Source organism: Rhinolophus sinicus, chromosome 15 (genome assembly GCF_057876585.1).
Source record: "Rhinolophus sinicus isolate RSI-liver-muscle chromosome 15, RSI-T2T, whole genome shotgun sequence".
NCBI lineage: Eukaryota > Metazoa > Chordata > Mammalia > Chiroptera > Rhinolophidae > Rhinolophus > Rhinolophus sinicus.
In genome coordinates, this window is record NC_142515.1 from 123033416 (window position 1) to 123058147 (window position 24732).

The 24732-nt window shown below is 35.5% G+C and overlaps 1 long non-coding RNA gene across 8 annotated transcripts in view; it reads left to right on the top strand.

Annotated features, from left to right (window-relative positions):
* Positions 1 to 24732, top strand: part of LOC109456613 (uncharacterized) — a 311202-nt gene that overhangs the window by 8600 nt on the left and 277870 nt on the right. The gene's annotated exons all lie outside the window — the stretch shown is intronic.

Consider the following 24732-nt stretch of genomic DNA (forward strand, 5'->3'; position numbering starts at 1 on the left):
TGATTGCTGATTTTCTTAACACATTTTTTTAAACTTGTCAGGTCAGATACCTAAACAGTATCCAATTTAACAAGAGCATATTTGTATTCTGCTGGACAGGATTAGAGAGAGAAGTATTGCTTAAACCCAAGGAATCTATAAACATTCAGCTGAATGTTTGTCACATGTTTGATGAATTTGTTGGCTGCATAACCAGTACATAATAAAGATGTACTGACCAAATGAATGAATGCTTGACCTTTATAGCTTCCTATTACTCATCTTAAAAATTATTTCTACCTTTTAAGAATTATATTAAATTATACTCAAGAATTATACTCAATTCCACAAGCTATGTTTTCAGTGGAATTTGAAATTCTCAAAGCTATGTATTTGAGAAATGTCTTTTTAAGTTGGTTATTTCAAAGAATGCTTACCTAAGATGGAAAATCCACTGCACATTACAAGTGTGTTACAAACTGTTTATCGCTCACTTACAACTAGTGAAATGCATTCCTTCTCTCTCCAAATACTACTACTCAAAAGTGATCTATCATCTCATGATGTGCTTTGTTTTCTAATTTTAGTTTTATATCCTATATGCTATGATGACTGTATGAATATGAATAAAGTAAATACAGTCATTCCTCAGTATCCAGGGGGAATTGGTTCCAGGACCCACGCACATACTACAATCCGCAGATGCTCAAGTTCCTTATATAAAATGTCATAGAGCAGTGTGTCCAAGGATTCCCGGCCACCCCAGGTGGCTGAATCTGTGGATGTGAACCCAGGGATATGGAAGGCCTACTGTGTATTTATTGAAAAATACAAGTGGACCCTTGCAGTTCAAACCTGTGTTGTTCAAGGTCCAACTGTACAATGGCCAGAATTCTGAATTGTTTTATTCCTTTTATAAGGTCACAATGACAAGTAAGGAAGGAGTCCTCTGAATAGAATATTAGATGTTAAGAGTAAATGTGTCTGAGATGATAGGATGTTTGCTGCCTTAGGTAGAATCAGGAGAGAAAATGTAGAAGTATGTTTGTGGGTTAAGTTGAAAAGAAAAGTTGATCGACATGGTCGATTCAAAGTAATATCCTGAATTTCAAACCAGAGTAGACACTGTTTTGCTTCTTGTTCTCAGTTCTTCTGTCTTCAAAATGGAGGCATATCAGTCCAGTAAAAGGGCTGTTGGTCTCTACAGTATATTTTCTTTTTTCTTTTCTTATTCTCTAGCTTTCTTATTCCATAACTGACATGTCCATATTATTTGTGGTTTAGATATTATAGAGTTTCGAAACACTTAATTCTGTAATTAGGATAGTAATTATTTTATGCATGCAGGATTAAGAGTAATCTGTGAAGCTCTTCATTGGCTAGTAAAGCCAAGATTAATTGGCCAGAATGAAAGGGTTTAAGTATAAATGTAAAGTACGTACACATACACACATAAGAAAAAAAGGCATAGTAACTAAAACTATATTTTTGGTATAAGAAAATATAAGAATATCAGTGAAACAATGTAGGTCACAGCCAGATGATACTATATGTAGAAGTTTACTTGGTTTACAATGGAAAACTCCCATGTCTGTTATGAAAGGAAAGGTTTAGTTTCCATTTTCACACACTATACAAAAATGAATTCTACATGGATTTGAATATTAATTAAAAATATAAAACTATGTAATAACTAGATCTATAATAGTATCCATCAACCTAAGTAAAGAGATAAACTGAGGCAAGCTCAGATTGCCATAAATTGAGTTTATTTGGGAAGAGCTGAGGAATTGCAATTTGGAAATGAAAATTGTAGCGAGCTATAGGCGCATCTGTTTAGGGTTGGGGGGGGGGCTGTATTTATGGGAAAGGAATGCAAAGGTTGAGGGAGGTCCAGCCAAAATTGCAGCCCTTGGTTAATCGGCTTGAGGATGAGGAGAGTTTCTTGGTGGATATTCATTGGTCAAGAAAAAAGTTGCAGTCTTCTGTACGTCAAGCAATTTCCAGAGATCAGCTTCTCAGTCGTTTAGGATTTCCTGAGTGCAAATAAATGCATGAGATTCTTTCTCTATTTCCTATCCTCTGGTTCCATTTTAAATTGAAATCCTTTCACATATGGACTATGTACTTCATTACAGGTATGTTTCTTAAAAGGGCTTAACATTGCGCTGTTCAGGTCTACTCCCAAAGGCAGGAAAGACAAACAAACAAACCCCCACAACAGATATTTGGGGGACAGTAGAAATGGGAAGCTTTTCCCATGATGCAAGTGGCCCACTCATGGGACTACTCCTGTGTAGCCCCTGTCAACTGAGGCTTCTGGTGGTGGTGACAGATGGAGATTCTGTAAGAGGATATCTAGGCTTGACACTGTTGGATCTCTGTTAATGCAACGTGAGTCCCCATTGACACTGGTGAGGAAGGAGAGGGGAGTAAGTTTGTTAGCCTTTCAATCTATTCCTCATTAATAGGATTTTAAAAATTCCAATTCGTGGTGTTGAGATCCTCGAACTCTAGGAAGAGGCTTTTTTCAGTTGTAGAGTCCTTAAATAGAAATTTGTATTTCAGATTGCAAGTAGAGAGTGTTTTTATGAACAGTGAGATTTATTGCTAACATGTACAGAAAGCTTTGACAAACTCTTCCGATTGGAAAACTCAGTAACTGATTGTTTTATGGTTATTTCTTACTGAAATTCACCTTAGAATGTTTGTAAAACTTTTTTTTTTATTATTTCTTCATCTATTAGTATATAGTTCCTTATCGGATGAACTATATTTTTTTGTAGAATGAAAATATAGGAGATCATATTTATCTCTGAAAGGCAAAGAATGAGTAGATTTCAAACTAGAACACATGATTTATTTATTTAAAAATATATTTGATCTTTATCATGATTCTTTTTAATAGCATGTCAGAATTAAACGATGTTGAGATGGGAAAGTTTGTTTACAGTTTTAAAATGAATGCCCCTTTAAAAAGTGCCCTTCTTCTTCCCGCTTCAAGTTAGTAGTTTGAGTTTAGCTAGCATTCTCACAATTTATGTAATATTTTTATGTTTAAAAGAAGGACTGTAACAAGAAAAACTTTATTTCTATGCTCTTACATTTTATCTATATAAAGAGTTTTAGATATAAAGGTAGAAATGTTATTGATGTTAGTTGTATTTTAAGTGTAATCATTATGAATAAAATGGCTACAGAAGAAAATTAAGGTGATGGTACTTAAGGACATCTTTTTACCACGAGGTGATTGTTGTAAACCAATAATGGTCACTCTCTTCCTGCAGAATTTTTATTGAGTTTTGGAACATTTATGAATTTTTTTCTCTGAGAAGAATGTGTTACATTTCAGTGAATTATAGGTGGCAGTATATGCAACTAAATTCCATGTTTTATTGAAGGTATATAGAAGATATTTCAATAGGTTAACAATATTATATTTAAGCTTTTTTTTTTTTTTTTTTGGTCATTCTAGCCATCTCCTTTTTTGTTTTTATTATAAAACCATCAAATGAACTTGGTCAGGTAAAAGAGTGCTTTTGGGAGATATTTAAAATTCTAGGTTTATTTTGAAAGATAGTTAAGAAGTTTCATTTTTTTAAATGTTATTAAACAAAGATATGTTAGAAAGGGTATAATATTCACTGACCAGTTAATTTAATATTAAACTTAGAATTTTAAAGCTGAAAGGATTCTTAGAGTTACATCTTAAACCAGTGACAGTCATTTTTATTCTGTCTTTCCAGATTTTCTGTTTTAAAAGTTACAATCAAATGAGCTTTGGTTGCTAGGTTGTAAAATGCAGTACTTTCTTGATTTATCCTGAGGTGTGATAGCTATCTTTGAGAATGTTAAGTGCAACATTGCTATTCTTTATGCCTGATATCCACTGTGAAAGCATTATATTCATGAAGATGATAATAAAATTATAAGTGATACAGAGAACAGAATAAACCTTAAATTGATGATCAATAGCCATAGTGTGGCATCTCATGGAGGAAAAGGACTTTAGACATTACGGTGGTCCAATGACTCCATTCCTCCCACAGGCTTTCACAGAGTGCATCCAGAGGTCTCTCGAAGGTTATTTAGAGACATCTGAGGGTACAGGAGTTGGGGGCGGGGGGCAGGGAGAGTGGGAGTGAGAGCCCTAGAGGCAAGCGGATCCAGCTCTGGTGCTCTGCAGTTTTCCTGTTGTTTTGTTGCATATTGAACTTTGTGAAATACCATACCCCCTTCCCTTTTAACTTAAATCCTTTGATCTAACCCAAATTCCACATATAGAGGATAAAATTGAGAACCGAGTAGATTCAGTAATTATCAGGGTAGGGCTGACATTACAGGATACTACTCCTGATAAGTAAGCAGTACTTACTTTGTGGTTATGTTTTTCTCCAGGGTGGGCTTTTATATGTTTGTTTGCTGGGTTTGTCATCTTCCCCATCATAATTCGTTTATTCATTTTAATGCACTCAATTACTTTGCAATTCTTGGCTTATAATTTTCAAATAGTTATGCATGCTTGCAAATGCTCATATTAATGCTGGCCAATTGTTTTAGGCTCACTTGATTCTTTCAAGCTGATACATAAGCATTATTAATTCTAACAGGAAATAAGAAGACTTAAAGAAATTCAGATAGAAACTATTTCTTCAGATAGTTCTTCCTGCTCTTTTTCAAGGACAGTAAGATACGTTCTCTAAACTTGAAGGTTTCTTCAGTACTTTCTAATCCATTTTATTGTTTTTTGATTAGATGTAGTCCTCCAGCATTCAGAAGTTTGAACACTCTTAAGCATTTGGCATGTAAAATGGGCAGAAACCTGTAGAAATGAAAAGAGACGTTAGCTAAATGTGTTTTAACAATAAAGTGAAATCACGAAAATCTGTTAAAATAGGAGACCAACCCAAAGTCTCCATTTTGGATTCCAGAAATGCAATGGGCCCCAAGTTACATTCTCTCTATTTTTGAATGATTTACTCTCCTAGATAGCTTCTGAGTCAAATTGCAAGTTAAGTTTGAGTATCTTTTCTCTGGAAATAAATATTATGCTTAGAGCTACCGTATTCCCAGATATGTCACTCTAAAAAAGTTTTTAAAAATATGTTAGTTGAGATATCAATCCCTCTCGCTACTGTTGCTTAGGTTTAATAATAATAATAAAAAAAATAATAAACATCTTCAAGATTTGGATATTGCAAAATAAGTGCAGCTGACTCACTTTGCATATTTGATTAGGGGCAGAGGGCGGGGAGAAATCATTTATTTAGGTCGTGCTTGCGTACACCTGTACGGTAATTTAGATTTCAGACCCTTTACATTAATGAACTCACATTTATTAAATATAGGGACCCCTGAAGCTAATAACTTGTAATGTTCTATGTAATTTATACTTGAAATGAAAAATGACAATAAATGTTGGTTGATTGATTAATTCATTTGTTCATTCAAAAAAATACATATTAAGCACCTAACATGTACCATGTGCCAAAGGACACGAACGAACATCTTAACAAATGAATGTTTTAAGTAAATAATCCAGTATGCTACAAAGCGAAAAGTACTATGGAGAGTAGGAAAAAGTAGAACAGGTTAAGAGGATCTCCTTGTTGAAAATTAAGTACTTTTTCCCCTCTAAAATTCGTAAGAGTTATGGAACTCAGACATGAATTAGAGTCGATTATAGTAAGTGATTGTGGTTGTTTTGCCATGGGAAGAGAAAACAAACTCAACTTTAACTTTTCTTTTTTAAGTTTTCCTTCAGGAGTTGTTTTAAAGTAGATTCCTCATTAGCCACTAAATTGAATGTTTTCCCACTAGGCAGTTTGCCCCAAACACTACATTAGTGAGAGATCCACTAAAATGACCCTGCCATTCTTATGGCAAGGATGTTTTTCAATTAAAGGGATGTCTGGATGTTAGAGTAGCTTTCCATTTTTTGATAGTTGCCTTTTGGGGGGCAGAAACATAAGGTAGCACTTAATAATGTGTCAGGAGAGGCAGAACTTTGGTTTAGAAAATGGAGTCCTCAGTAGGAGACTTCAGAGGAATTTCTTGGTTGCCTTAACAAAACCCCTATCTTTCATGGGGAATAGCTAAACAATAATAAAGCAACGAAATTAAAAGCCAAGAAAAAATGGAGTTACTGTCATTAAAACAAATAAGTTTCACACAGAAACTGATGACACAGAACTTTGTTAGGTTTGACTGCCCTAAGAGCCTGCCTCCATTGGCCTTTGCAGAAATCTGATTTGTATTCAGGTGGGAATGAAAATGCTTAAACATGTTCAATGCCATTATGATGGGCACTTCTAGAATGTACTATCTGCCAATAGTATAGAAATGCAGCCCACACACACTTTATATGTTTTTCTCAACTCATTCAGTTATATAATTAGACAAGCAGTGGTCTTAGAACGAGTCAGTTCCTCTCCACAAAATCTGTGGTTACAAAATGCTCACTCATGTTCTCTGGAAGATTTTCTCCAGCTACCATTCCGTTATTTTATTTTACCCGCATGCCCATCTACCAAGCTTATTTATTTGCTTACTGACCACACATTTGTTTATTCACTCGATAAAAAATATGAAATGAACTCTTCTATGTTTGGGACATTGTGCTAGGTACTTAAAGAAACTTTTTCTGAATACAAAGTATTCATATGTAAGGTTGTAAGGTGATGTGTCTCGTCTTAGCACTAATATGGGGACCACAATACAGTTCTCCTTAGGTTACAGCTGTGCAAAGATTAGGAAAGAAGAAATGGATGATAGTAAGGATGTAGGTAGAAGTATCACTAGGTTTGGAAGTAGAGAAACATAGCTGGATGGATTCAGTTAAGCACTAAGTATGTGATATTTATAATGATGACAAAGAGAAAGGGTTAAAGGTTGCTTCTATGTCTTTTAATAAGGTAGAGGCATTTTTAATACATTTCAGATTATTTCAACACAGCGGTCCACATTTATACAAAGTTAATAAACCACATTAATGGTAACTCTTCTCATTTATATATTTAAGAAGTTTGTGAAGTTCTTGATTAGTTATTTTTAAAGTTCTTTTGTAAATATTGTTTTGTATGGCTTCTTTTATTTTTAGACTTGGATTGATAAATGACACCATTACAGATTGTATTCAATCTATTTAGTAGCTCTCTATATATTTAGCTTACTTATTGACCATGCCTGATTTGCTGCAAACCTACTTTTTCCTATAAAGAATTTTCTATACTTTACATATTGGCAATATAATTAACAAATATATTAATAATCCTAAATGTTTAAAGAATCATGTTTAAATCATACTTCCACCTACATCCAATGAGCTCTACTTTAGTACAATGTACATAGAATTATCTTATACATACATACCTGTGAATGACTTGTTTCTAACTTAATTTCGTCTCGTAAAGTTGGAACTGTGTTTTAGTTTCTTCAATTTTATATCTTTGCTTCTATAGAACAATTATTAAATTTCATGTCTTATCTTTCTGGGCAAAATTAGAGTAATTAAGAAGCACAAAAGTACCTATTTAATTAGCCTACTTGTATCCTCAGAAGAATCCTTAGTTGTGAAAAATCTGAGGGAGCTTATCCTTAGTTAATTGAATGAGAGGATTTTTCACCATTTTACATTTTTCCCCACTCATTTGATTTAGTTTCGTTCACTCTAAAGTGGTGCACTATAAATTTCCAAACTGTATACTTTTGTCTAGGTAATATTTTGTTCAGACACTTAATCTACAGTCAAATCTAGGGTCGATATTAATCCTGTTTTGTTACCAGGAAGGCTCTGAATATATATTTATGATAACGAAGTATTCAAATATGAAAATAATTGAATTGGTCTTAAAGAGTAAGGGATTTTATATGTTGACATCTATTGAACAATTCAAAATGTAGTTTGAGGGCTGCTTAATGTCCCTTTCCTGTGGATATTGCTAACCCCCAGGCCTGGAGCGCTTGACTTACATATAGCTCCTTCTTTCCCCAGATAATTGTAGTCCGTATTTACTAAGGGGGACTTTATCAGTTTCAGCTTAATATTCATTGGAAAGGGCACTCCTAATTTAGAAGCAAGTGAATACAAGGCATTCTGTTTTTAATTACTTTTAATAAAAAAGGACCTGATTCTTTATTCTTTGAATACTCTAAATTAGATTAAACATTTTGGAGAGAAACAAAGCAGAGGGGAGTTGCCAGTGGAGAAATGTTTTGAAGACAAGTGTAAGCTGCCAATCCTTTTAAGGAATAAAGGAAACTAAGAAAAACAGCAGCTGCCATTTCAGCTCAATAACTCCAGTACCTCCTAGTGAAATCATTTTGAGACTGCTGAGTAGAAGTAGTTTAAAGGTCTATTGTAAAAGAAACAGGGATTTTATTCATTAATTAGACTCCTCAGATACTGTTGTGATTTTCTAAAAATGAATAACCTTTTATTCTCTGGTTATAATTAAATCCTTAAGCTCATTGGATTCCTGTGCCCCGTTTGATTTCACTTTAAGGTTTCACCTTTACTGATGCATTATACCAGGCCAGTCCCAGAAATGTTTTCATTTCTGTCTCACTTGGGTAAAAAAACAGGGTAGCTTTTGTTAATATTAAAACATGATGGGCAGTATATAAACTGCAGAATTGATAATGTACAAGTAATGGAACGAAGGAACGTTTTGTTTATGTATTCCCTAACTCAACATCAAATAGATAATAAAGACTTTTTCTTATTTTCTATATAGTGATATTTTTTATGTTGTAAAATATTGGACTTTTATGGTGATTATTTTCAGTTTTGCTGCTTTTCAGTTGAGATTGATTTGAAGGCACAACTTACCCCAGCATTTGGTATTTTGCTATCTAGCAAAATGTATGATAATGTCTATCACTCATTAATTCACACCTGATTAACTTAGAATTTCTGAAAATTTGAGTCTAATATGAAACTTTTTTGACATGGTAAAAAAGAGAACATGTTAAACAAACACTGTAAAAATTAGATTGGAAAAGTATACATACTTAGAAGTCTAAGTTTTTAAAATAGTTGAAAATGTTCAAAGCATTATTTTTCAATGTCTTTGATATATAATATGATATGATATGATATCACTTATTAATTACAACATTTACCTTTCTGAGAAATATTTGGTTGTTTTAGATCTTAACATCTTTCAAGTTATTATAGTTTCTTAAAATAACTGTTCTCAATTTATTTTTTTCAATGTCATAAAATTAGCATACATTTTAACCAAATAGTACAATGTATAAAAAATAGAGATCATCTCCTCTCACCCTCCTCACCAAAGATGCCCAATCATCAGGGCCAAGTACAGCATTTGAACATTGTAAGCCTTTTCTTTTGGTATTTGTACCTACATATCTAAATAGCTCATTGATATTTCTATTTCTTGATCTCTCAGTTTTAGACTATGTATCTATTAATGTTCCAGAACAAAGTAAGTACATTGGTAATGTAATGTTAAATTTTTGTAATTGAGATAGAGATAAAAAGAACATACCATTGTGTAATGGGGGTAAACTCAAGGAGGAGATGAATTCAAGAGTCATTTAATGGTAGTAGTAGTGATGAGTATTTCATCTTACAAATGAGTGAGGATACTCTAGGATAATGTAGGTTTGGAATAAGTGGGCAGATACTGGCATGGTTAATAGAAACATGAAATATAGGAAAGGGATTGAGCAATGAATGCCCCATGAGGAATTAAAGAGAAACGGAGACAAATCTTTCTAGAAGCGTGGATGAATAATAAGAGAGATAGGGCTGTAGTCCAAACGTTTAGGGTTTGTGGGAGAGTAAAGTGAAATCTTTCAGAAAAAGGTAAGTCAAAAATAGAGGACATAATAAGGCTGATGACCAAGTTATATTTATTGTGATACTGTCCTATCTATTAATGCTATACTAAATGTTTTTATACACGCTAACCCCTTGCTATAGATAGCATTGTCTTCATTTTATTAGTGAATAAACTTGGATCTGAATGATTAAATAACTTGAGACTCACAGTTGCAAATTTTAGAGCTGAGACTTTTACCCTAAGACCCTATGTCGATTCATAACTACAATCTAGCTTGCTAACTCTTCTTAATTAGGAAGGATCTTGACTCAACTCTTAACCACAATTGAACTTACTACTTTTTTTTTTTTTTTTTTTTTTTAGTTAGGGATTTAAGAGCTCAGTTAAAGTGAGTAAAAGGGTTTAGTCAGAATGGACAATATATGAGTATATGTAATATATGAATTTTTTTTAATAATAAGAAATTTCAAAATAAATTTACCAGGAGACTGGATCAGATACCAAGGGTACATATTCTGATTGTTTCCAAAGCAGACGCTGATCATCACATTTTAAGTAAAAATTAACACTAAGTAAAAATTAACACTTTAATTAGACTATAAATATTGCCTAAAAAAGAGGAAATGGATGTTTAGGTTTTACAATTCATTTTTTTTTAGTTTTGTCTCTCATTTAAAATTTTAAATAAAGGACAATTATAATAACTATGATAATGTTTTAATTAGAGTTAATTTTGTTTATAAGGAAAATACATGAACTTCTCTGTAATTGGTGACTGTCTTTTTAGGTGATTTTATTGTGTTTTTTTTTTAAATTAAATTTATTGGGATGACATCAGTTAGTAAAATACATAGGTTTTAAATGTATAATACTATAATACATCATTTATGTATTGCAATGTGTGTTCATCACCCAAAATCAATTATTTTCCCATAACCATATAGTTAACCCATATGATTTCATTCTTTAGAACCATGTCATTACACTAAAGGTTCAAGTAAGAATAGAAGAAGGGTATGTGTGGGACAGAGTCCCAGAGAGCAGTTTCCAGGCTCTCGGCCTCACATGGAAAGGTGCTGGCTCAGGTAGTAGATGGCCATCAGCTGTGACTGATTGGCCATCAGCTGTGACTGATTGGCCATCAGCTGTGACTGGTTGGCCATCAGCTATAACCGGTTAGCCAATTAGTGACTAATATATATATATATATATATATATATATATATATATATATATATATATATATCTATATCTGCTGTTGCTGCATTGGTTGGTTGGTTGGTTGGTTGGTCGGTTGGCAGAGAAGCAGATGGCAGGTTACAGATCGTGTGGCTCCTGCTTCCTGTGTTTCCAACCCAGCTGCCAGTGAGACTATAGTGTTATGACTGCCCTATCTGTGGCTCCGTGAGTGTTCCTTTTTGGCCTCACCATATCCTGCGTTCTTATGTGGGGACCCCGCATGACACCCTGCATGACAGTATGGTTTCTTCTTGGGGAATAGCCAACAGTCTGTTTCCCAAAAGTCTGTATTTAAGTGGCTCTCTTATGGTCCACAGTTTGGCTTAAGGACTTGATTCTTTGAATATATTGACATCATTTCTGTTTCTCTGGTATCTTTTCTCAGTGACTAACGGTGCAAGACTGATGTATGCTAACAGACTGTACCTAAGTACAATAATAAATAACTAACAGAAACCAGAGCTGTAAACACCTTTGTTGCTAGAGAAGTCTCTTTACTTCATTTACTTAAGCCCTTGCTGGGATCAGTTGCCTGGTGTTCCTGAAAGGAAAGTTAATTCATTTTAATTTTACTGTATCACTGAAATTATTTAATGCGTTCATGTCTTTATATGATAGTCTTACCTGAAGAATAGTCTGTTATTTGTAGCTTATTGTGAGGAGAAGGTATAAAGTATTATCTGGGCCCTTAATATGTGCTAGTGTATTGCAGTCTTTGAGTGCTTTTATTTTGGTTATCATTTACTGCAGCATTTTCAGGTTGATATGATTCTCATCCTACGCATGAAAAAACTGAGGTTAAAAAAGTATCATGCATTGTTCACAGCTTATAAATGGTTGAGTGAGAATTGTAGCCAAGGCCAATTCTATAACCCAAATGTAAAGTACTCGGTATACAATATTGTCGGTAGAACGTGTGTATTAGTTTCTTAGTGCTGCTGTAACAAATTACCACAAACTTGGTGGCTTAAAACAACAGAAATTTGTTTTCTCATTGTTGTGGAGTCCAGATGTCCAAAAGTAAGGTATTAGCTCCCTCCAAAGGCTCTAGGGAAGACACTTTTTCCTTTCCAGCTTCTGGTAGCTCAGTTTTACATGGCATATGCCAACATCATCCAGTCACCACCCCCATCTTGTCATGGGCCTTTTCCCTGTGTCTCCCTGTCTCTTCTCCTTTTCTGTCTCTTGTAAGGAAACTTGCCATTGGATTTAAGACCCTCCTTAATCTAGGATGCTCTCTATGCTAACCCTGTACCAAATGGGATCACGTTCTGAGGTTCTGGATGGACATATCTTTTGGGAGGCCTTTATTCAACCCACTACAATAAGCGTAGCCAAATTAAAAAAAAAAAAAAAAAAAAGTTAAAATTGTGAAATATAACAAGTACAGAAAATACATAATATATAATATACAATATTGTTAATAATTATAAAGTGATGGCCTGAGTAGTCCTTACCCATATCAAGACTTTGAACATCCCTAGCAATCTGAAAATGCAGGGTTTTTTTGTTGTTGTTGTTTGTCTGTTTGTTTGTTTTTCATGATTACCTCCCTATTCCTAGTCACTAGAATTATTCTGACTTTATGGGAATCACTTCCTTGCTTTTCTTAGAATTTTGCTACTCATGTAGCAAAATAATACAAATTGGCATATTTTTGAATTTCATATAATTAAATATTACTATATATTTTATTTTGTTATGCTTCTTTAATTAATATTATATTTATAAGAATCTCATATTTCATTGAGGGTGGCTGTAGTTAATTTGTTTTCTTTACAACTTAGTTATACAGTTTACTTTTATTGCATGTGTTTGTTATATTCTTTTTTATTGGCTATTACAAACCGTTATTACGACTATTTTTTGTATATTTATGCTAGTGTAACTGCAGTTCCATGTGAGATATATGCTTGCTAGATGATGACATTTTTTCAAAGTGATTGTAGCAGTGTACTTCTAATCAGAAGTTTATGAGTTCCTGTTGCTCTCACCTATTTAATAGCACATGGTGTTGGCTGAAATTTTATTTATCTGATCATTTCATAGGTGTGCAGTCAAATTCCATGGTAGTTTTCATTTAAATATTCCTAATTACCAGTGAAATTGAATAGTTTCATAAGTTTATTGGATTTTTACTTTTGTGAACTGCTTGTTTAACGCTTTTCCATTTTTCAATTTAATTATCTTTTCTCAACACTTTTTTTTTTCCTTATGATATAATTCTGAAAAGGAGTCCATTTTTGATTACATGTTACATGTACTGTATTTTCTGTCAGGTACTGGTTGTGTTTGCTCTCTTTTTATCATATGTTTTCATGAACAGAAGTTCTTTTTTTAATGTAGCTAATTTTATCCATCTGTCGTGCGGGGCGTCTGGCAGGGTCTTTGTTCCCGCTCCCCACAAGAGAACGCAGGATATGGTGAGGCCAAAAAGGAACACCCACGGAGCCATAAGTAGGGGAGTCATATCACTATATTCTCTCTGGTGGCATCCACCTCTCTGCAATCTGCTCTTGTTAGCTCAGCCGCCATCTTCTTGCTAGCCCCCATTTTTCTTGCTTTGTAGCCACAGCAGTTATATTAGTAGTCAATGGCTCACTGGTTACAGCTGACGGCCAACCAGCCACAGCTGATGGCCATCCAATCACAGTTGATAGCCATTTACTACCTGAGCCAGCACCTTTCTATGTGAGGCCGAGAGCCTGGAAACTGCTCTCTGGGGCTCTGTCCCCACACCATCTTTTTCTTTATAATTTGTGCTTTAACAAACAAACAACAAAAAACATTGCTAGTAATACTTCACATCGTAATTCTTCTTTCTCTTTGTATCTTTAACCAGCCCCTTTTCTGATTGACACATTTTTTTTTTTTTCTTAGTGTTGGTAATATATTTAAGTTGTAATCAAGTCTCACTTGTTGGGAGCAATTCTGTCATCTCAGGTGTGTTGTGTATTTCTTGAATATTGATTTTCACAGGAGGTCATTCTTAATTTGCTCATTTTCATCTTCCTAGGAGATTTGTTTATGTTGGGCCTTAGCTATTCAGTAAGTATGGGTGAAAGTGGGTTGGCTTTGAGATTAGTTTTACCATGATACTACTTTGAATAAAGCATCTCCCCGATTATTTCAATGTTGGTCATACTTCTTATTAGTTGGGTATCTGACTACATGGAAAATTTATTCTTTACCAAATATTTTACATATGACATTTCAATTATCTCGTGAAAGTCATTAATACATATATAACTATGATGGTTTTATTGTTGAAGATTATGAGATTTAAGGACATTAAATAACATATTCAATGACAAGCTAAGAGGTTAAGAGTTGAAATATGTACTCAAGTATGATTTTTTTTATATTCCTTGATGTCTCTCCTTAAATGCAGTTTTAAATGTAACAGTTACAATTTCACTTATTTTAAGTAATATCACCTATTAAAAAAATGAAATAGCCCTGTTCTAATTTAAACTACTTCCAGATTTCTTCCTATGGGCATTCTTGCCTTCAAATATTCAAATAAAATTATTTACATTTATTGTCCTTTCAAAAGTTATCGCTGTGGTTTTCCACGTTAGCTGTATGTAATGTTTTTTTTTTTTTTTTCCTTTTGAGGAATTTTGGAGTGAGGCATAGGGAATATAGCTTAGGCAAGTGGACTTTCTTGTTTGCTTTTAACCATGGGCAATACATAAGTGAAGTCAGGGCAGTATGAGCAAGACAAGAAAAAGATCCAGTTTGGAAAGCTTGTTTACTATTTGTGTGCAATAGATTTGACTATCGTTGCCTTTTCTGGAAGTTCATTCCTAAGAAGAAAATTTCCAGTTAAGCTAATACGGTTTTAGAATACGTACGTTTCATTGCTTGAAAACCTTGAAAATCAGATTTGTATGTTTGTAATGGGTTAAGTTGCAAGTTTTTATCTCAGGAATTAGTCTTTAAAAACCAAGTCAGGGATTCTAAACATTTCTACTAGATCCAACCCAGTGATGAAGACATCACTGAGGTTATGGAATGGGCAAGGGAAGTGGCGGGAGGAAGATGGGACTATGTATCTTTTGACCCTGTTACATGAAGAGATGAACATGTAGTAATACACTGATAATTTTTTAGGAAAATTAAAAAAATGCAATGAGTAGATTAATACAGTACCTTCAGATAATATGTGCACAGATGTAAGATTTTCTAATCCTCATTTGCCTTCTAGCATGAGGCTATGAAGAATTATTTAATTATTTTTTAGAAGTTATGATATTATCCATATAATACTGAATTGTCATGAAAATTTCATTATTCAAAATAAGCCTGAACCTAACAGCCTAATATTAGCCACTAAGCAGTGTGCTATCTTCAGCACATCCTCCTTTCCCACCTATGGTTGCTTTTCGGTGCTATTTCTCATTTTGAGAATTTTCAGTAGTTCCTAGATTTGAAATCCTAGCATACATATACTTCTTTAAAATAATTGAAGGTACTTTATAATTATAATCCCATTTTTTCCAGAATCAGAATGATAGAACACGTGGCTATTATGTGCCAGTCTCTCAGATGAATTATATTCGATCTTGCCGCTATTCTAAATACATATATACAATTAGTTGACATACATTGAAATCTGTGTAAATCTATATAATCATTCTACAGTGTGTTGGGAGTTTCCCTTAAAATCATGCTTTCCAATTTATTTTGCGTTTTTTGGCTCCATCTCCTGCTGTTGTAATCAGTAGAAGTCCATAGGGAGTGGAATTTCTCAAAATATAGACAGTTTTATTCAGAACATGAGTCCTGAACGCATTTCTTTTCATTTTTACTTTTCTTAGGGTATAAAGATCTACCTCTGACTTTAGTATGCCTATTACAGAGCCTGAACAGAGAGTATTTCCCCTTTTGCTTTAAGAAACAGATGGCAAAATCCTTAGTCTGCCAAGGAATTTTATTTGCTTCTAAATTCTGACTGTCCCATTATATGACTTTGTTATATTAAGATTTCAGTGATGCAAATAAGGGTCAAGGCTTCTTTGTTGATGAAATATTAAATCATTCTTTGGCTTTCTTACATCTGACAGTTATTTTCTACTTCATCTTTAAAAGCGGAAGTTCGTGAGCTTTTCATCCAGTGGAGTAGCAAATTTTATTCATGTTCAGATCCATTGAAACCTGCCAACTATATAAAAACAGTTGCCAATATGGTAAAAGTCTTCCTTGTGTTGTGATAGAAAGGGTTTCACTGTTCAGAGGTGAACTTAAAATAAAAATGTATTCCTCCATTTAAAAGAAAAATGTGTCTGCTTGTTCCAGGTGGCTTTGTACACGAATGAGGAACAAAGTAGATTCATTTGAAAACATCTTACATCTTAAATTATTTTTTCAGACTGTTTATGCTTATAAACACACACATATACGTACATATATACTCACTCACAAACACACATGCATGCGTGTCTGTTGTGAAAATAGCCTCAATTTAATGTCAGCTTTAAATTGGATACAGACTTTGGACTTGTTTTTGGACCAAGTAGAAAAGCAAGCAGGGATTTTTCTTTTTTCTCCTTTATATATATGCATTTGTTTTTTTGGACTGTAATTGAGATTTAAGCATCTAGATTTAAAAAGTATTCGGAATAAGCTGAATTTTTATATGTGAATGTCTCAACATTGGTGTGGTGTTTCTCCACCATCTGAGGTCCTTTTTAGTGATACTGTTTTCTATCTAATCATCTATAGTGGCAAACATGGTGTCATAGTTAAAAACATCAAAATCCTGTTGATTTTGCCTCTTCTATGTTTCCCAATCATTTCTTCTTCTTCTGTTCATACTGTTACTGCCCTAATTCGGGACTTCGGTTCCTAATATCCAAATATTCGCAAGTTTCTATCTGGCTGTTTTGCTTTCTAGTTTTTCACTACTCGAATTCATTCTAAAGATCACTTTCAGTATCATTTTTCAAAAATATAGTTATTACCCCATTATTTTTCCTGCTACAACATCCTCCATGGCCTCTGGTTTTTGGAGTAAGTTTCAAATTGCTTAGAAACTGCACAGCACTATACATAGCCACTGCCCCCATAAGGCTCTTTATACTTAAATGTAAATTGAATTAAAAGTAAATAAAAGAAATTGAGTTCCTCAATCACAGCCCCATTTCAAATACTCCAAAGCCACGTGTGCTACTGACTCCTGAATTGGACCGCACCAATCTAGACTATTTCCATCATCACAGAAAGTTCTGTCTGACAATCCTGTCTAGAATGTGATACCAACGCTTCCAGGACCATGTTCCAGCTTACTTTTCTAGCCTCCTCTTTTTCTACACAATGTGTACACACTTGTGTGATCTGGTCATATGGATCTAACTGTTGAGAGCATCAATCATTCGATCGACCAACTTTCATTGAGACCCTAGCAGCACTATTTTATTTCAAGCACTTCCATGAATCAAAACATACAAAACAAAATTACTGTTATGAAGTTTATACTAATGGGGGATTATAAATATCCAAAATATTAAAAATGTGAAATATCTGGTGGAAAGGGTAGTAGGAAGAAAGATTTTAAATGGTGATGTTCAGAGAAGGATGGGTGAGTAGTCACGTAGGTTGTTCAGGAAAGGCCCTTTTGACAAGGGGATATTTCAACAGAGCCCTGAATAAAGTGAGGAAATGAACCAGGTAGCTCTGTGGGGAAGTATAAGCCTTCCATTCTGCTGCCATCAAGCTTTTGCCCTCTTAAGTTTGTGGGGATATCATTTATAAAGTTCACAGCATCATTAAGTGGTAGCTTGTTATCTTGCTATAAAGATGTTTGGTCTCAAGCCAGAATGTAATCAGGGTCATAGACTTTTAGAGTTAGAGGCAACTATAGAAATCATCTAATCTATTTGCTGATTTTAAGGAGGAGGCAGCTAAGATTTAGATAGGTGAATTGATTTGTCTTAAGTGACCAAGTGGAGTGATAGTAAAATGGCTATGAGAAGAGCCCTGGCCTCCTGGCTCCTGCTCTTGTCCTGGGTAGGACTGAGTTTTCTGAGCAGAGCGGGTCCTCTTCTAACGGCATTTCATCCAACATTGTTTTGTAATGATGATGAGATGCCATAGGATGTTAACTCTTGTTTATATCAATTAGCCCATGGTAAAATTGGTATCCTTATACATTGGTCCAGAGCCTATTGATGACATTAAGTGAGGACTTAACTGTGATGAGATTGAAATGTGGAAGACCTTGGACCTTTCAAGATTAGAACACAAAAATAAAACAAAACAAAAAACCTTTATTTTGGCTTTCTTCAGAATTTTGTTGATATTTATGTTTCAAATAAACCATTTGTTTTTCACTTTATACTGCAGAGTCTATTTGATCATTCACAAACATATTTGCAATGATTTCTACATGTAGCTATCTTTTAAATTTTAATTTCCCACTACTGTAAAATATTTTTAGCATTGTAATCATGATACATACACATAAACACATACACATATACACATACACAAAACCCAAACATTTCCTAGTGTGTAGTCCTAAATAGCATAAAGTAATGGATTTTAATTGAATTGTGGCTTTATTCTCCTGATGAAATCCTGAAGAATTACTCTAAAAATTCGCATAGAGCGTGGCCTAATAGTACATTTTCTACACCATCTCTAAAGGATTAGAAGTTTTGCACTCATCCTTGGTAAGTAAGGGGTAAGACCCCTCTGCTATGTGGAGTGCAAGTTTCATGGCATATTCCTCAAGGTTAATAGCTTCGTGGTATAATTTTATTACATTTATTGTATTGTCAATGCATAGTAAGAACAGAAGGTGCATCTTTAATAACTCTGAAAACAGTGATTTGAACATGAAACTACAACTACTGAAAATGTATATGAATTTGTATGTTTTTCTCTATAATTTTTGGGAAATTATTTTCTTGTTATATCAATAAAGCTTTCTTTTACAGGTATCCTTTCCATATAATAGACAATCATTCCTCTTCTACAGTGTATCTATGATTAAATATCTTATATGAATATGATAATTATTTTTTTATAAACAAAAAGGTAAATATGTATTGTAAATACTTTTAAAAAACTAATATTATTTTTTTTTTTTTAGTTTCAGGTATACAAAGCGATGTAATAGTTATGCATTTTCACCCTTCACAAAGTGACAAGCCCCCCAATCTACTACCCCTCCGATATCAACTATAGCTGTGGCAGTTACTTTGACTATTCCCCCATCTGGCACCCTATATAATCTTTACATTATTGATCATATTCCCAAATTATATTTCGTGTCCCTGTAGCTATATTGTGACTACTAATTTGTATTTTCTAATTCCTTCACCTTTTCCCCAACTCCCCAACCCCCCTGCCATCTAGCGACCATCAGTTTTTTCTCTGTATCTCTGAGTCTGTTTCTGTTTTGTTTGTTTATTTATTCTGTTCTTCAGATTTCACCTACTCATATAAGTGAGATCATAAGGTATTTGTCTTTCTCTGTCTGACTTATTTCACTTAGCATACTATTCTCTAGGTCCATCCACGTTGTTGCAAATGGTAAGATTTCATTCTTTATGACCATGTTATACTTTATTCCATAAATGTACCACAGTTTCTTTATCCAGTCGTTTATCGGAGGGTATTTCAGTTGTTTGCGTACCTTGGCTGTTATGAATAGCGCTACAATAAACATAGGGGTGTATGTATTTTTTTGAATTAGTGTTTTCGATTTTTTTTATAGATACCTGGGTCATGAGGTAGTTCCATTTTCAATTTTTTGAGGTACCTCCGTACTGTTTTCCACGGTGATGGCACAAATGTGCAATGCCATCACAGTGCGTGAGGGCTTCCTTTTCTCCACATCCTCACCAGCACATACTTACTAACCTGTCTCACTATCACTCTGTGTTTGCTTCTACGTATTAGGTAGATCACCTATGTGTCTCAGTTTTTGCTGGATGACCTTCTGTAGTATGTGTCCTTTATATCAAATTGCTCAGTCTCCCTAATATCCTGTGTGTGTGTTCCAGAGGTGTCCCTTGTGTTGTATATGTTCTCCTGTTGTAGTTGAGAGCCTTGATTGCTTTTAGCACATCAGTGGGTGGAATTGACTCCTATGTTGACTGACTGTGTGGATTGGCTACACCCACAGTGTATGAGCTGCTGTGTGAGGGCTGAGCCCTCAGAGGAGGCATCACCCCTGTGGTCCTTTGTGCCTGGTGAGAATTCCCTTTGGTTGTGCCGCTCGTGAGTCAAACCAGGTAGTGTTCTGGTTTGGTTTGAAACTGGCCTCTCTGTTGTATTGTTTCTCATGTCTCTTGGGCAGGGCTCCGATGCTGGGCAGTTTCAGCCCTGCCTGTTACCAGCCCATGGCTGCCTGGTTGGTGCCTCAAAGCTGTCTGCAGTTGGTTGCTGTCCGTGCTAGACCTATAGACATATGGGTACAGCCTATCTCAACTAAGGCTGGCTGCCACCAATATTAGGCTTGAGGCAGCTTAGCAAAGGTCCAGGGTCCCCTATGCCTGTTGCCACCTGTCAGTTGCTTGTAAGTCCCAACTATTGAAAGAGACTCCTTAGGAGCCTGTGTCTGGCTGGTTGACCTAGTGTTGAGAGTGCCCTCAGTGATGCAGCACTAGCTGCATTCATTTGGAGTTCAAGTAATTCACGAAATGTGAGCGGTAGTTTCTACAACGTTAATGCAGATTCAGATCTTATGCCTATGACCACCTTATATTGCCCCCCGAGTACACTGCAGCCAGCCTCCACCTCAGGCTTCCAAATTCCCAAGAGCTCCTCCCGAGTGGTTGCAGTGCTATTTTGGGGTCACTGTTCACCACTAAAATCTCCCTAGGCTGTTGCGGATTGTTTGCTGCTGTAAGAAACCTCCTCTGTGGTTTATGGGAGTGAAGCCCGTCACCCACGCTCCCAGAGTGCCCCTGGCAATGCAGCTGTAGGTGGGCTGGGTGCGTTTGCGAGGGTTACAGGTGTGGTCAGTGGTTCTTATAAATTCCGTGTAGTCTTGGCTCCTGGAATGGTGCTAGGCCCAAGACCACCCCACAAAACAAAACAAAAACAACAGCAATAGAACAAATACACACATACTCAAAACCACATGCAACAATCAAAACAAACAAAAATGCCAAACAAACAAAACAACAAAACATGAAAACAAAAACAAAACAAAGAAGCAAACAAAAAACAGAAAAAAAGTAAAAAAAACAAAAAACAAACAAACAAGCAAACAAACAAACAAAACCAAAAAGCAAAACAAAAGAAAATCAGAACAAAAAGAAAAAGAAAGAGAAAGAGAAGATGAGAAAAAGAAAAGAAAAAGACAGAGAAAGAAAGGAAAAAAGAAAGAAAAAAATATGCTAAATGCAGCCACGACCTGTCTATGTTGCAAAAGTGTCTTGGCTTAATGCCCTCTAGCAGTCTCCCCAGGCCATTGGGGTTGTCCTCTGCTGTAAAAACCTCCTAGAGGTGGAGTCGCCACCAGGTGCCCACAGTACTTACAGAGGTGGAGTCGCCACCAGGTGCCCACAGTGCTGCTGGCATTGCAGCTCTAGGTGGGTGGGGAAGGCTTCCAGGGTGCTATGGGGAGTGGTCAGTTGTTTCTACAGAGTCAGTGCAGTTTCTGCCCCAGCCCGTGATAACATGCTGAGAATACCATGGCCAGAGCTTCTGAAACCCCAAGCTTCTCTTGCAGTCCAATGCTGAGCCTGCATGTCACTGCAGCTCTGATTACCCCACAGGGATCCACCCAGAAAGGTGGGGATGGGGTGGGCTGTGGAAAGGTGGTTGGTGCTTGTGGCTCAGACCAGCCCAGAGCTGTCTCTTCCCCTACATCCCCCAGCTCTTTCCCTGTCGCTAGATTGTGTGGGACGGTTGGTGCAGTTCTCAGGGTTGTAGATATTATGTTTTTTAATCTGACACTGCTGCCTGTTTCTTCTGGAGTCCACTTCTAACACTGGTAGAATGGGGGTGGGGTGAGCCCTGGGGGGGGGGTGGGAGGCAGCCAGGCTCTGTCTTTGTTTTCTGTTTTCTGCCTGGCCATACGGACTTAAACCTCCTTATATGCTGATCCCTCAAGCAGGAGTGTGGGTCACAAGGGGTGTGCCTGGAGCCTGAATTTTTCCCTCTTCTGAGCCTGCAGCTCTATTCTGTGTCCTGAGGCCCCTGGACCCATGGCTCATGGCTGGCATCATTGCACTTTTCCCTTCCCTCCTCCCCCTGTAGCTGGATTTGCCCACTTTCAGGTGATTCACAGTGGGAGTCTCTCAGGTGTACTTGTGTGATGTGCAGGGAGTTCTTTGTTGAAATTACAGCTATTCAGTTTGTTGTAACTTCCAGAGGAGATTTCAAGAAGCACTCCTTACACCACCATTTCTGTGACCAATATGATAATTCTTTTGGAAATATATGAAACAATCTTTCGAAACAGTTAAAATGCATTCTGTGGTCCCAATATCTGTCCTTTATGGTTCCCTTTTAGATTTGAACTGTGCCTAATTAGTTTGGTGTTTATACCTTAGTTGTAGTATATCCTTAAGCAAATTGAGTATTTGTAGACTACTTATTACAATTGCGATACAGAGAATAATAAATAACTCAATATTTTTTTAAGGAAATGTACACAAGTGAATGCATACACACAGTTAGTGTAAAACAGTCTTTCACTAAAAAAGTCTATGGTATTCCTATAAGGGAAAATATTCTGCAATTTGCCCACACATGAAATGTGTTTGAAGTGCCCTAAATTTCTTATCATGTATCTTATCAGTCATTCTCACGCCAATGGCAGTCTTTATGGCAAACTGAGTACGTTATTAAGCTCCAAAAGGAAAGGGTGGCCAAAGAGTGTATTAAAATACATGCAATTGAACAAACAGGAAAATGTTGATTTTTGCAAGCATAAGATTACTAACAATGCCAAAATTAGAGGTCAGTTTTGGAATAAGCTTTCATATAATGAAGTTTATGAATAAACATATATAAGTAAAGAAAACTCAATTGTATATTGAAGTGGTGCTTTTAAAGGAGTACGTTAGTTTTCTTATTAAAATAAAAAAGAAAAATACTTGAATTGCTTTTTTTTTTGAGCCCTAATCTTTGGTTTTTCAGATATTTTCCCCCTCAAATGCTTCCTATGTGAAATGAAGGTGACAGGGAATTAAAAAAAAAAAAATAAAATCTAAAATAAAAATAAAGTGGGAAGATTTCATGTAACTATGGAAAAATAAAGGAATCCTAATAGACAATCTAATTATATTGAATAGCAGAAGAGCAAATGGTGCCAGCAGCCTCTGTAGCCTTTTGTTATTAGGATTCAAGCCTTTATTCCTGGTGATTGGTGGGATTCTTTTGGTAACTAAGCATCCTTAAACAAAATCTAAACTCAAATTAAGTAAAAAATCTCTGCAATTATGAATCGTCTCTTTTCAGAATAATATTTTACTGTGCTTTTAATTTTACTTAACTATCAAAGAAATTATATGGAATAAGTAATTTTCAAAGCACCACATTAAGTTTAGGTATTTATTTTCTCAAGCATCAAAATATATGCTTTTTTAGTAACTTTTGTGATACATTTTATTATAGAATATGACAGAAGCAAACAGACAGAGAGAGAGAGAGAGAGAGACAGAGAGACACAGAGAGAGAGAGAGAGAGAGAGAGAGAGAGAGAGAGAGAGAGTGTACCCCAGAGACTTTTGAGTTTCTTAGCTAACAAAAAGTATGACTTTTAGTAATTTTTTTTTCTTTGCTATATTTTGCATATGATCTGACTGAGCATAGAAAAGGAAATACATTCTCCTTTTTTCAACAAAAAGAAAGATTTGAGGTGCATTTACGTGTTATTTCCAGCTTAATTTTTCTTTTCTTTTAAATAGTAAATTTTTCTGAGGTTCAAAATCAACGTTCAGCTCATATGTCACTAAACATAAAAGTTCTAACAGAGAAGTAGGCAAGTATGTTACCCTTGCCGATGGTGAATGATAAGCATGAGGATAAGGGAAGGAAAGATTTATATGAAGATTCCCCAACTAAACCTTGATCAGTGTGACAGCAGTAAAAGCCTGACTATGAGCGCCGCACACCTTGCCCGATTGTGTCTCTTCTGATACACTATAGCCCTGAACACTTACAAGGTCTGACAATTAAGTTCTCAAACTCATGCTAGAAAAAGTGCTACATACCTCATTGCTGAATATCACTATGGTCACCTTCAAAGGATTCCCCTTGGGTAACTATGCACTGAGTCCACCCTTCAAAGCAGTTTTGGAACTCTTTTTCTGGAATTGCCATCAGAGCTGTCGTCGCACTACCCTTGATGTCCTGAATGTCATCAAAATGTCTGCCTTTCAATATTTCCTTTATCTTCGGGTAAAGAAGGAAGTCACTGGAGGCCAGATCAGGTGAGGAGGGAGGGTGTTCCAATACAGTTATTTGTTTACTGGCTAAAAACTCCCTCACAGACAGTGCCGTGTAAGCTGGTGCATTGTCATGATGCAAGAGCCATGAATGGTTGGCAGAAAGTTCAGGTCGTCTAACTTTTTCACGCAGCTTTGTCAGCACTTCCAAATAGTAAACTTGGTTAACTGTTTGTCCAGTTGGTACAAATTCATCATGAATACTCCCTCTGATATCAAAAAAGGTTAGCAGCATTGTTGTAACAAGTGACAAACTTAATTGTCAACCTTCCTATGGAAAAGGCAGGAGAA